Genomic DNA, 14,588 nt, shown 5'->3' with positions numbered 1-14,588 from the left:
CTGACTGACAAATTTCATGAAGCCCACAAGGACATGGCAGGGTTGGGGAGAGGGCTTCAGTAGTCATCAGCAAAGTTCAGTTAAGGGGACATTGCTTATGAACTGAGTTGAAACTTGGGGTGATCCCAAAGAGATCCTAGCACTAGGAAAAAGCCTGGGCATACACTGGGTGTTCAATAGACATTTGTGGCATGGAGATGAAAATTGTGATTTCAGGGCTTCTCCCTTTGCACTGATTCACAGCCTCCTCTATGTCCTATCCTGTGATTTCATTCACAATTCCCTATGTATTTGCCTAATGAGCAGAGCCTACTACATAATAATACTTATTTGAAAACATCCAGTAGTATTAATTAAGAGAAATGGTCTTGGTGAATTCCATCAGACATTACTTGCTACTATTTGGACAACTTCAAGCATTAGATCCATGCACAAACTCTAAAGTGGCTGGGTTTCATCAAAAATCAAAATGCCGTGCCTGCTTCAGCAGCACATATACTAAAACTGGAACGATACAGAGAAGATTAGCATGGTCCCTGCGCAAGGATGACATGCAAATTCATGAAGCATTCCATACTTTTGAGTCAAATTGTGCTTTGGTCCATTGTTAATTGAGAAACTGTTTCAATAAAATATTCTTTTCTACAAAAAGAAAGAAAGAAAGAAAGAAAGAAAGAAAGAAAGAAAGAAAGAAAGAAAGAAAGAAAGAAAGAAAGAAAGAAAGAAAGAAAGAAAGAAATGCCCAAGCCTCTAGGAAGTCTGTTCTGAGAATCTTTGTCATTTCATCTTTCTACTCATGGACACTGCCTTAAATGTTAATTGGAAAAGAATATTTCACATGTATTATTACACGCAGTTCTAATGCTTTCCTCTAGAATGTAAGCTCAGTGAAGACAGGAACTAAAAATATACTTAACACTCTTTATAGGCATGAAGTGGTTACAGGGCTTAAGCAGCTTGCAGGCAGTTAACAAATACCTTAATAGCAGAATGAATGACGGCCAGGATCCTGGCAAGAAAAGGAGCCAGGAAAAAGTACTCATGCCACGAGGGGGCTGCTGGATGGCTAAGGAGACACCTGAGGGAGAAACCAGTGGTAAGTTCTTACTCAAAAAAGGAATTCAGAGCCAAATGCTTACTTCCTCCCAAGGGCTAGCCTGACTCTGGATGTGCTGTTGTTGGTTGGGGGTTGGGAGGGAGAAGGAAAGAGAAAGAAAAAAAAAATCACAGTTTTAAATGGAAACAAACAGACTTGAGGTAAAAGTACTTGCACACGTTCATCTGGCTTCTCAGCCTCTCCACTGTGCCTGCAACAAGTGAATGACCCCCTCCCACCCTTCCCATTGGGAAACAGGTGTCTCCTGCCAATTAGGATTTAAAAATCAACAGGGGCTTCTTGAGAGAATGATGACAAGTCTAATTGCAAGAAGCAGCTGGAGAGCCTTGGCTACACTGGGGCAGAGTTGATTAATCCCCGTTTTGCTGGGTGCCTGGCACAGAGCTGGGGTCAGCTCCCCGTCACAGGGTTGAAGTTGTAAAATGTAGGGCTAGTATTTAATGGCCTGAGCTCAGCAGGAGGGATTAGAGCACTCCATGCTGATCCTGTGAGCTGGGCATGGAAAGTCAAGTGGACACAAAGGCACTGTCAACAAGCAACATGGGTTCAAAGGGCTGCCACCACTATAGAATGCGACCAGCATGTTTACACGATGCTGTGTGAGTTACTCAATCTTACTGTTTTCACTGGCCTGTTATCAGGGCCCCACCCCTTGTCCAGACTGAGAACTTGGAGGTTCTTAGAAGTGTGGCCTCAAGATGGCTAGTGATATTTGCTTGGTCTATAACATACTTATATTACATAAGCCCTAGTCTGAAGAAGCCAAGAAAAGTATGATAGTGGTAGTACATTGGAGGTATGGAATTGGCAAAGCCAAGCCAACAATAAGCAAACAAAAAAGCATTGTGCATTTGAAGGGCTCAGGTAAACAAATTTTAAAAGTAAATTAAAATTATTAACAGAGCTTTCTAAGATTTTTCCAATAGAACGTCATTAGGTTCTCCAGACCCTTCTATGGATGTGTATTTCAGACAGCATGTATGTGGATCCAGGTACATATGCACATGCTTATAGGCTCAAACCTCACCTCCTGGGGAAGTCCTTCTTGGTTTTTCTCTGCACTTCCTGAACACATTCTTCCGGCCTGTGCACCAGCTCTCCTTTGTGTGCCTTTCCTGTTTGCTTGTACACACGGCTCATTCATTAGTAGAGTGAAAACCTTCTCTTGGAGTAGATGTGTGTTTTAGTTGTCTTTGTATCCTTATAGTAAGAGCTCAATAAAGGTTTCTTTAAACCCCCCCTCCCAAACGAGGAGGTGTGGAATCTGCCAAAGCATTGCTAGCAATTGCCAAAGCAAACACTGCAATCATGCCATTCTGTTGCCATCTAAGAAGTCATTCCTTTAAAATGCCAGTGAAGACAGGAAAGTCCAAGAAACATTCCTCCGGAAACACATGCAAACGTTGATTCTGGAATGCTTTGGCATTCTCTCTATAAGAATAGTTCAGTGAGAGCAAGCAGAAAGAAAAACAAAACCAGAGAATAACATTTGCTCACAGAAACTTACAGCCCTTAATATAGGCAGTGCTGAGAGGTCAAGGTCAAGTGGATTAACAGGATGAAGCGTTTTCAGTAGGGAAATTCTACAAGTCCTATAAACACATTAAAGTCTGTAGTAGAAACCAGTCCATACACCCATGAAATCCTTTCTAACTGACATTTCCTGGAATCTTACTCGATACTACCTTGTGTTCTGACCAATAGAACCCAAAGAGATATAAATTTTGCCTTTGTCTTAAGCTGCTTCTACAAGGGGAGTGAAGTGCTGTACCATGAACATGAATGCACTGACCTCTATGCTCTACTAGCAGAATGCATTCTAAGGCACACAGAGATGACTTCAGTCTGAATGGGATTTTGCCAACCTGAGATAGGGGTATAATAATGTTTAGAAGACAAAAAGGAGTTTTAGGAAGAGGACTTAATTAATGTCAGCAATGAGAGTACAGGGTGTTTAAGAAGAGCAAATGAGATCCACGTGAAACCCAGAATGAGAACGGGCTGAAAGGAGGGTGGATGTGGTAGTGTTGATGCCACAGTGTCAAGCTAAAGAGTCTCCCCTTGATCTCTTAAGAGATCTTGGAGTCTTGCAAACAGACTTTCAAAGAGCAGAGAGACCAGCTGAGTTCTGCTCTTTATTACCCCAGCGAGCTGGCTCACAGGGGATGCAGTGGAATGTCGGGAGCAGTCAGGTGGCAGCTGAATACTGTTAATCATCTTGGCAAAATGGAGTTGAAATCTTCAGTTAGGGATGGGGCCAAGAAGTGAGGCAAAGGCAGAGATTTAAAGAACATTTCAGGAATGGCATGGATGAGCTGAGAGAGGGAAGGCAGAGCAGGGGGGCAGTACGAAGTCCATGGTTTATAGTTTGGGGAACAAGGTGGACGGGTGGTCACGAAGTAAACAAAGAGAATGCAAGCTGAATTAGGGGCAGATTAAGTGAGAATTTGTAAGTAAAGATAAACTTGCAAAAGAAGTAGGCAGAATTTACATATGGGTCTGAATCCATACTTAATAAATAAAATGTTTTAACATAACGGGCCAGTATATAGAAAAACTAATCTGCATGAAGTGATAAATCCATTTAAAGATTGATCTTACAATCTCAAATAATGTGTTTATAGTGTGGAAAAGAAAGAGACCAATACATTCCGTCCCCAACACACAAAGTTGAGTTAATTGCTTGCTTAAGTAAGGGAGAACGTGGCTAGTCTTATTGAGCAAAGAAAGATCTTATGAAGGATTTGGGGAAGAACATGTTTTGGGTAGTGTCGGTTACCAAAGCAAGAGGAGGTGGCCACAGTCTTGGAAGCAGGGTTTTGTGTTGGTGACAGAGGCAGGAGTGGGTAGATTTCAGCCTTACGAGCTCAAGCTCGTTCACTAGTGTGGCTGGCATTGAACATGTAAGGCTGGGTTGGTTTTCAGACATGTGTTCCCAGAACAAATTGCATTTCACTGATTAGGCAAATTGAAAATCAGCTCTGGTGTCTGCTTGTATTTGCCTTTTAACTGAAATTCATTGATTAAACGGACTTAAAACTAGTTTCTAGGCTTTACTGGTTAGCAAAGCTCTAGAACTCTCAGGCTCTTCTTTAGTTTTTCTTTAATTATCCTCAGGTACGAAACCGCTGCAGTAATGGCCAAATCATCTATTTCACTGCAGGGCTACTCTGAAAATCTGCAAATAAAAAGCATCCCCATTTTTAAACTTCTCATAACAATAGCAGAATACAACAAAGATTTCCAGTATTGCCAAGTATTTTGAATTTGTGTGATCTTAGCAATCTTCCATAATTTGGCTAATACCTAACAGATCTTTTCACCTTGCTTATTTTCATGGTGTCACTGTCTCGCTCTATGAAGAAGATTTTAAATCTAGTACCAAAATGAGACAGTAGAAATCCAGGATGGTTCCTTACTGAACTTGGGGGCTAGGTATGTGTGCTATGGGTTTTCTTTTGTAAATTATTAGTTGTGCCTGTCAAACTGTTTAGATACTTCGAATTCTATGGTAATTTTTGGTAAAGCACCATTTGCTTCCCTTACAGCTGATGTCTAGGGCTATATGTGTTTCAGCTGTGGTGCTGGTCCTGCCAGGCTGACAGAAAGCTTGCTAATAAGTGGATATCTAAACAGATGTCTTAGTACATATGCCTTCTCTGCACTGAATCAACAGAAGGCTTACAATTTTTGGAATCCATTACCTTGTTTATACTGTGATGTAAGATTTGGAAGCCATTTTAATTTCTTCTTTTAATACGGTTGAAAAAGGGTTCTGCTTCAAAAATTATTAAACTGAAAATAGCATTCAACTCCAAACACCATGCCATGGAGCCCCCATTATAGCACTTATCCTAGGCAGTGTAGTTGCCTGTACTGCTAACCGTGCCCTTTCCCAGTCTCCTAGTACCCTTGGGAATTAGGCTTCCTTCCTTTGCTATTTTGGCCCAGTGCCTTGTTGAGGGCTTGACACATAATAGGTACTCAGTAAGTTTTCACTGAATAAATAAATCAGTAAGATTTTAATGCCAGATGCCAAAATAGTTCTTAAATGCAAACAGAGGTAACATATTCATTTTATTATGCTCATTTCCAAGTTCCATTCAACTATAAATACTTAGAATCCCCAAATAGGAAGAAATGTTGGAACCAATCATTTCCAACCCTCCTGTTTTACTTTAGAAATATTCCTGAAAAACAGAGTAGAGAATAAAATATTTTTTATGAAACTTGAGGGCATTATGGTAAGTGAAATAAATCAGGGAAAGACAAACACTATATAGTCTCACTTATATGTGAAATCTAAAGTAAAACCAACAAAACCCAAACTCACAGTTACAGAAAACAATTGGTGGTTGCTAGAGGTGGAGAGTGAGGCATTGGCAAAATGGGTGAAAGTGGTGGAAAAGTACAAATTTCCAGTTGTAAAATAAGTAAGTCCTGGGGATGGAATGTACAGCATAATGACTAAAATTAACAATACTGTCTTGAATATTTGAAAGTTACTAAGAGAGTAGATCTTAAAAGTTCGCATCACAAGAAAAAAAAATATAACTATGTGTGGTGATGAATGTGAACTAGGATTATTGTGGTGATTATTTCACAATACATATGAATCATTATCTTGTACACCTGAAACGAATATAATATTCTATATGTCAGTGATATCTCCATAAAAAAAGAATGAGGGGTGCCTGGGTGTCTCAGTCGGTTAAGCATCCAACTCTTGATTTTGTCTCAGGTCATGATCTCAGGGTAGTGACATGGAGCCCTGTGTTGGGCTCTGTGTTGGGCGTGGAGCCTACTGAAGATTCTCTCCCTCTGCCCCTTCCCATACCTCCCTCTTTTTCTCAAAAAAAAAAAAGAAAAGAAGAGAAGAGAAAAGAAAGAAAAAAGAACTAAAAACCAAGATCAGGAAATAGGTCTCTTGATTCTTAATTCAGTGCTTTTTTTTTTTTATTATTCCATGCTAATTTTTTGAAACATATTTTTTTATTTTTCCTATCAGTCCAAAACAGTTTCTAAACATCATTTTTGTATCAACTTCATCAGACTATTTATTTATTTATTTATTTATTTATTTATTTATTTATTTTTAATTTATGATAGTCACACAGAGAGAAAGAGAGAGGCAGAGACACAGGCAGAGGGAGAAGCAGGCTCCATGCGCCGGGAGCCTGATGTGGGATTCGATCCCGGGTCTCCAGGATCGCGCCCTGGGCCAAAGGCAGGCGCCAAACCGCTGCGCCACCCAGGGATCCCCATCAGACTATTTAAATTTAGTTTACATATTTTCACTAAAATCAGATTGAGAGAGCAAAGTTCTTATGATCAGTTCTTTGCCAATAGTAAACCACTAAGACATTTTCCCAATGATTGTCATCTCATATTTCAAGCTACTACCCTCAGCTTTTACCTATGTAGACATCACAGAAAAAAAAAAAAAAATGTGTCTCCAAAGAAAGAAATTCTAATGATAAAGGGAAGAAGGAGACAAAAAAATTTAATTTAAGTTAGTTTTCAGGCTTGATTAGACATCAAAACATCTGGTCAATCTATGGTCTGATATGCACCCCTCTTGGTTTTCAGTGACTAGTTATAATCTTGTGTGTTCAGATCATTCATTCCTTTCTTACTTAGGCAGGCACAAAATATTACAACTCTTGACCTTAGGAAAGTCAGTTTTTGAGGGGCAAAGAAAGGGATCATACCAGGAGTTAAAAGGAAATACGCTAGGATATACTGGCATATAAGGCTTTTGTGAAGTTGTTTGTGAACTGAATCACACTTTATAGAAACTAAGAGTTTCTGCTAAGGAATTTTGGGAAAAAAGTCTTTTATAAGTGGGGAAAAAAAAACACCTCAAGTACAAATATGAAAATGTCCATAATGTCTCTCTGTCAAAGGCAGACTTGGCTGCTGATATAAAACCAAGTAACAGGCTCATGACCTCTATTTTTCTCTTGAAATGGAACACCCACTTGACTTGGAAAGATCTATAGAACATCCATATTCCATTGTCAATCCAAATAATTGACAGTAGGTGATAATAGTTACTTGTAGACACTAGAAAAAACCAAGGTGCCTTTAGTGAAAACCAGGGAGTTCTCCTGAAGGATATGTAATGAACTATGCAAACTTAAACATTTCAACATGTTTTCTCCAGAGAACAATCTCTAGGCAGAAACTCAGTGTGTTTACTATGGTCACATGCCTGAGATTTCTGGGTCTGGGTCAGGCAATAACCAGAGGAGGGTAAAGAAGGTGTTCATACATGTGGGTGTTTAAATGAGGCCTAAGTTAATTCTTTGACATTGTTCCCCTCTTACTTTTAAACCACAGAATAAGATAATATATCTAGGAAAATGATTGATTAAAACAGTCTCTTAATGTTCCTGGGCAGGAATAGCCAGTTTTCTACCCTGGAAGCATGCAGAAGTGACAGACATTGGTTTATGAAGAAGGGTGTGGCAACCTACTTGGTGTTGATAATGTGCTTTTGCTCAGGTGGACTGGTTAAAGAAAATCAGGCATTACTTGGAAAAATAAAAGATAGGATTATTTAATAATTGTTGATCCTGGATGTACAGTAAAATATCTGGAGAAGTAAAAACAAAAATTATCTAGGTCCACATGAAATCATTTGAATCAGAATCAATGCAAGAGAGGATTTAGTTTTTTGTTTTGTTTTTGTTTTTGTTTTTTGATTTAGTATTTTTTTAAAACCTTCCTAGGGCACTTGGGTGGCTCAGTGGTTGAGCATCTGCCCTTGGCTCAGATTGTGATCCGGGGGTCCTGGGATTGAGTCCCGCATCATGCTCCTCATAGGGAGCCTACTCTCCCCTCTGCCTGTCTCTGCCTCTCTCTTTGTGTCTCTCATGAATTAATAAATAATAACAATAAATTAAAATAAAAACCTTCTATGTAGTTCAAATGTACAACTAGCATTTTGAAAAATTTCTTTCACCCTTTAAAATATGTGTCCTAATGACCAGATGCTCCACCATCAATTCCTGCCCTCAAAAATGATTACAGCTGCCTCTCTTGCCCTACTAAAGTTGTTTTGGACTCAGCCTCTGGTCCCTATTATGCCCCCCTATTTTATACACAGCCACCAGAGTGGTGTTACCTGCAAATATATCTGATCATGTCATTCATTCCCTAGCTAAAAACCCACCAGCTCTCCAGCACATGCCTTATATTAGTGAAGTTCAAACTCCTCAACTTGGACTCCAAAATCCTTCCTATTTACCCTGCTATTTACCTTCTTCCCTATGTTCAACCTCCACTGCTCCACACATATTCATTGTTCTCTTTAGGATGTGGTTGCTAGATAAAATACAGGATGCCCAGCTAAATTGGAATTTTAGAGAAACAATAATGAAATATTTGAAATACATCTATGCTAAAATATTGTTTTTTTCTCTGAAATTCTGATTTATCTGAGTGTCTTTCTGCATTTGTATTTGCTAAATCTGGCAACTCACTCCAGGAGATATTCTGGGGAATTGTGTCACTCACTGCTCAGGCTGTGCATGTTTCTCTGGCCTCCTCTAGCTGGCACTCTTGCTTGACTGCCAAGAACTAATTGAGGACCCACCTATTCTTTTCCAGGCAGTCAGGTCCTCTTCCTCTGAACACACTTCTTTCTTCAAACTTCCACCTAAGATTAGAATCATCTTGTTGTCTGTCCCCTTGCCCTGCTCTCCACCTTGAGTCAACACCAGGACCAATCTGATGTCAGGGACTGAGTCTTATTCATTTTCATAACCCTAGCTCCTAGCTCTGCCTGGAGCATGGGTACTTAATAAATGCTTGGAAATTGACCAAGCAGTACTTCTGGGAAACCTTGGCCAATATAGTGATTAGAAGCCCTACCTTAGTTTTTAGTAGTACTACCAGCCTTACTTTTTCTGGAACATTATCACCACCCTCAAATCATCTGTGGTGGTCCATGCCTGAGGATACTGTACCTTCCAGATACTATGGCATGCCATCTTGGAGTTTCTTTCCCTACCTTACCATATTGTTGTTGTTGTTGTTAATTTCCCTTAGAGGAAGCCCTACAGAAGGAAATCTCTTTAAATATCTATAACAACTGTCACAACAACTGTATGACATCTTCATCCAAGCATGAGGTAGCCAGGATTCAAGATGGCCTCCCAGTGATCCACACTTCCTGGTATTGACATCCTGTGTAGTCACCTCTCACACTGTCTCATGGCTGGCCTGTATGACTAATAGCATATGGCAAAACAAATGCCAGTTCTGAGATTAAGTAATGCTGTAGTTTCCACTTGGGGCATGGTCTTGCTAGCTCACTCAATCTCTTCTTCTTGGATCTCTCAATATGAGGCAAGTTGCCATATTGTGACTAGTCTTTTGTTGAGGTCCTTATGGCAAGGAACTGAAGCCTGAAGTAAACAGCCAGGAAATAACTGATTCTGGTCAATGATCACTTAAGTGAGCTTGAAAGAAGGTTCTCCAGCCAGGTGAGTTACGAGATGACTAGTCCTGGCTGACAGCTTGACTGTGATCTTGTGAGAAACCTTAAGCCAGAATCATTCAGTTATGCTGCTCCTAGATGACTGATGATCTGACACCATGTGAGGTAATAAATGCTTAATGTTTTAAGCTGCTAAGTTTTGGAGTAATTTGTTACACAGCAATAGCTAACTCATACACAGGGTAGACAAGTCTTTCTTTATCAGCGTTTCTGATAGAGTTGAATAAGTTTAGTGTCTGAAATCACACCATTTAACCTACTGCCTGCTTCAGCTCACATGATAGACAAAGATCTTCTCTTAGGCTAGAGTGCAAGTGTCCAAGCTTTGCTTCTGGTGTATCAAATATGAAGAGAAAATAGGCCAACAAGTCAGTCTCTTTTTTCACAATTTAGCGATTGGGGAGTAAACAATCCCCGTCAAGCTCTTGACTCTTCCCAAGGCTCTGGTGGTTGTTTATAGCCAATTCTGAGTTACTGCTGCAGTAACCCCTACAGCAGTTTGCACAGTATTTATTGAGCAGCCTTTAATGATGAATAGACTGAGAAACACCAGGCAAAGAATATGGTAAGAACAGCACATAAATTTTATTTTCATTTAGCATGAAAACACCTGATTTCCTTCAACATTGTAAACATGTCACATTATTAGGCAGTGAAAGGCTGATGAATTTGGACATTTATTTAGACATCGTTTTGAATGGAAAATTTACTTTAATTCCACTTGCTTCCACTATTATGGATCATTTTATATTTATTTGTTTTATTTCACTTTGGTTTGTTTTAATAAAAAAAATCCCAAAGAGAGAAAGCAATGGTAAAGTTTTCTCAGGATGGGATTGGTTATTTTAAAGACACTTTTCTTCCTATTCTCCTGTGAACAGAGAGGCAGCCTTAGGATAGAGCACTTTATGGTTGAAGTTGGCAGATAGCTCACATTTTGTAGTTAATAAACATGATCAGAACTAAGTGTTTAGACTCTGCTAGACTTTTTTTTAACAAATGCAAAAAACACACTCATTAACTATGTACAATTCTGTCATTAGTTAAAGAAGGAGATTTCAGGCTAGGAAGGCATCTTATCCCTTGACTTCATGTTCAGGGAGTAAGTCCTACCAGCTTAAATTACTGCCCAGTAAAACAACAGCCTCATTACTGCCAAACCCATGATTTGTTGTTTCATTAGCATTACGTGTTTTCTGGTACTAGGTTCTGTCAGTTGTAATAAAATCTCCTACCTTTCGGGTTTATCACTCCACTGTTAAAAAAAAAAAAGGTTCTGGTTGATCAGAAAACAAAGTAAGTAAGCTCTCAGTATGGGTGCTTTAGAGTTATGAGAAATCGAAAAAAAGAAGAAATCTATACACTCCTAAGTGCCATGCTAATTTTGGTCACACAGAATATTGGAGACTTTATGTGACTTAGCAGTGCCCTTTTACTGAACCTATTTATGCCTCTAGGTGGCACAGTAATGAGTCAGGGCCATAGGCCAAATTTTTTTCCAAAGAAAGAAAAATTAAGGAGTCACAGGATCTAGTATCCAGTGAAGGGGGGGTGGGGGGCAGATGGAGTACTGAGATTCCAGGCCTAGATATCCAGGACCTCAGGATATATGGCCAATTTGTAGGGTGACAGTGAGATATCAGGGTTCATCCAGGGCACTATAATTTAGAGGGGGTAATATTTGAAAACAACAATTTTAATCTACTGTGGGAAATTTGGGGCCTCCTTTTTCAAAACAAACAGTTCTCCCTTCCATCCCTAGCTGAACCCGTATATGTTGGCTACTGTGTAACTGCAAAGAGTAGAAGACCTAGAGAATCAGGAGTCCCAAAACCACTTTATATACTTTGAGTGACCCACTCTAACTTTTGTTCTCCAAAACATCAATGGAGGGCATGTTTTTGGGTTGTTTGCTCCAGAAATCATGGTTTCCAGTTGGTTATTAGTGCCCACTCTCTTGACTGCAAGTGACAGAGACCAAAGTTAACTAAGTTTAAAGAAGAAAGAAAAGAAACAAAAAGAAAAGAGTTTTGGCTTATGAAATTAGGTCAACTATGGTTGTTGAGTAGAAGTTCTGGCTCCTTACATACTGAAACTCAATGCTCCAACAATACCATCAGGGCTCCATCTCTCAGCTTTGTTTGCCCCTGTAATGGCTTCATATTCTGGTTCTCTCTCAATATAGAGGGAAGGATAGTCCTGGTGTTCTAGGCTGATGAGCCCAGGCTAGAGCTTATGATCGAGAAACACATGCATCTCTCACAACATCCTTGAAGGAAAATCTTGGGGTGAGTTTTCATAGGTGCCGCTTGGATCCTATGCTCATCCTTGGGCAGATAAATTATTATAGTAAATAGAATGTAATATGATTGGCTAAAGCTAAGCCATATACCCACAGGTATGGTGGTTCCCTAAAAAGGAGATACTGAGTATACACAAAAAGCTCATGTTCACTATAGAAAAGGCAACCCCCCCCCCCAAAAAAGGGCAGAAAATATCTGCAAATCATATCTCCAATAAGTATTTAATGTCCAGAATAAAGAATTTCTACCATTCAACACAACTCAACAACAAAAATAGGAGACAACCCAATTAAAAAATGAGCAAAGGGCTCAATAGACATTTCTCCAAAGAAGATATGCAAATGGCCTATAAGCACATGAGTGTTCAACATCACTAATCATTAAGGAAATTCAAAGCAAAACCACGATGAGGAATCACCTCACAAACAGAATGATTACAGTCTAAATGCATAATTATAACAATGATGGGGATGTGGAGACACTGGAGGCCTAGTGCAGTATTAGTTAGAAAGTAAAATGGTGCAGTAGCTATGCAAAAGTGTGTTAGTTCCTCATAACTTTAAAAATAAAATTACTATATGATCTAACAATTTCCCTTCTGGGTACATACCCCAAAGATTTGAAAGTAGGGACTCAAGGAGGTATTTGTACACCCATATTCACAGCCTGTTAGCTGAAGTAGCTAAAAGGTAGAAGCAACTTGAGTTTTAACCAGTGGATGAATGGATAAACAAAATGTGGTGAATCCATACAAGGGAACATAAATTCAAATAAAAAAGGAAGGAAATTCTGCCACACACAGTGACATGGGTGAACCTTGAGGACCTGATGCTACATGAAATAAGCCTGTCATAAAATGATGAATACTGTATGGTTATTCTATATGCCTATATGAGGTACCTAAAGTAGTCAGATTCACAGATGGGAAGTGGAATGTTGGCTGCCAGGGGCTGGAGGGAGAGGGAATAGAGGATTATTGTTCAGTGGGTGCAGTTTCATTTTGGAAGACATGGGAGCTCTATGGAAGGATGGTAGATGTAGCACCACAGCAGGGATGTACTTAATACTACTGCCTATACACTTAAAAATCATTAAGAAATCTTTTATGCATCTTACTGCAATTTAAAAAAAGGCACATCCACTATAGAATTTTTTAAAAGATGCAAAATTAGCCCAATTGTTTCTAAAAACTTTTTCTCCACCTATCCTCCAGGGACTTTCTCCTGGACATCTGTTATGCAGATACTCCTGAAATCATGCTGAGTCCTCAGTATGAGCCAACTCTCCACCCTGCCCCCGATTTGTCCGCCTGACACTAGGTAGTTCTAGAAACTCCCTAACTCCACACTCTGGTCAGAACCTCCTCAGAGCCATGCTTTTAGTTCAGGGTGAGTATAAGTCAGTTGTGCCCAAAGCTGTTGATGTATATGTTATACCCAGGAAAAGGTATAGCATTTTTGAATTTTTTGAAGAGGGGGCATCTAGAAAATATGTTTTTGCTTAAATGTAAACCAACTCAGCAGCTTCGATTGGGTAATAATCTCTTGGTTTTCCATACAGAACTGGATAGGATTGTGATCCTTAAGCTTGAGCGCCATGCTTACTTATCTGCAGAAGTAACATTTTTACTGCACCAGGGCCATTTGTCACAGAGACAACACAGGATAGTATATGCATGGTATTTATGCCCATATGTAGAGAAAAGAGTTACAGATAATTCCATTGCTTGCAATCTAGCATGCTGTGGATTGCACTTTTCCTCAGATCATAATTCTACAAGTTCTGAGCAACTCGATTGCAGGAAATGGACAGCCAGATACAATGCAATGAACATAACTTTATAGTCTAGACAATCTACCTGATGGACCTAAGTTCCAATTCTATTTGTGCCACCCACAAGTCATATGACTTTAGGGGGTCACTTTTAACTATAGAATAGAACTAATGATACCAGCTCATAGAGATGTGATAAATAAATGAGGTAAGCTCCTAGCTCATGAAGTCTTTTCAAATGTTAGTTTCCTTCCTCTTCCTCCTTCTGCATGCTCACTTCAGAGCTGCCACCAAAGCTACTCATTAAATCAAAGCTTAGCCATGTCCTCCATGTTCCTGTTCCTCATCTTGCTTCAATGGTACCAGTTGTCTCTACCTGGGTCTGTCACTGTTGAGGTCAGAGGAGTAAAACTACAACAACAATAATACAGGCTTCACAGAGATTGAAGGAGGTACATGAATGAATAGTCCTATTTTGGACAGACAGAAGACAAATGTTCTCTTTTTTTAAGAACCAATTCAATTCTTGAGCCAAGCATGTTGACAACATCTATTGCCAGATGTGGTAATAATCCGTGGTAGTAGATTTTATTTAGGAAAGCAGCTGGTCCTTAAAATTTGGAAACTACATTTGTCATTTGTAAAATTCTAAATGCGAGTTTAAGAAATGATGTGTTATATACCACCTTTTTTTCCAGAGCCCTCTCTAACGTCTCCTCCACCTCACCCCGCTGTTTCCATAACTGATGTAAATGTAATTTCATGAGCCAAATAGGATGGTTTTATAGGTACGCGTTTGGCATGAATTTTCATTTCTATTCACATACACATTATTACTGCCCACTGTCATGAAACCGTTTATTCCACCATAACATATAATTTAATGAAA

At 39.4% G+C, this 14,588-nt stretch overlaps 1 non-coding gene across 1 annotated transcript; it reads left to right on the top strand.

Annotated features, from left to right (window-relative positions):
* Positions 1 to 474: 474 nt before the first annotated feature.
* On the top strand, positions 475 to 581 carry LOC140609156 (U6 spliceosomal RNA). Its single transcript, XR_012011104.1, has one exon. It is a non-coding gene; the product is annotated as a U6 spliceosomal RNA (small nuclear RNA).
* The last annotated feature ends 14,007 nt before the right edge of the window (positions 582 to 14,588 follow it).

The sequence above is a fragment of the Canis lupus genome, chromosome 1 (assembly GCF_048164855.1).
Source record: "Canis lupus baileyi chromosome 1, mCanLup2.hap1, whole genome shotgun sequence".
In the NCBI taxonomy this organism is placed as follows: Eukaryota; Metazoa; Chordata; class Mammalia; order Carnivora; family Canidae; genus Canis; species Canis lupus.
This window is presented reverse-complemented; position numbering and strand designations above follow the sequence as displayed.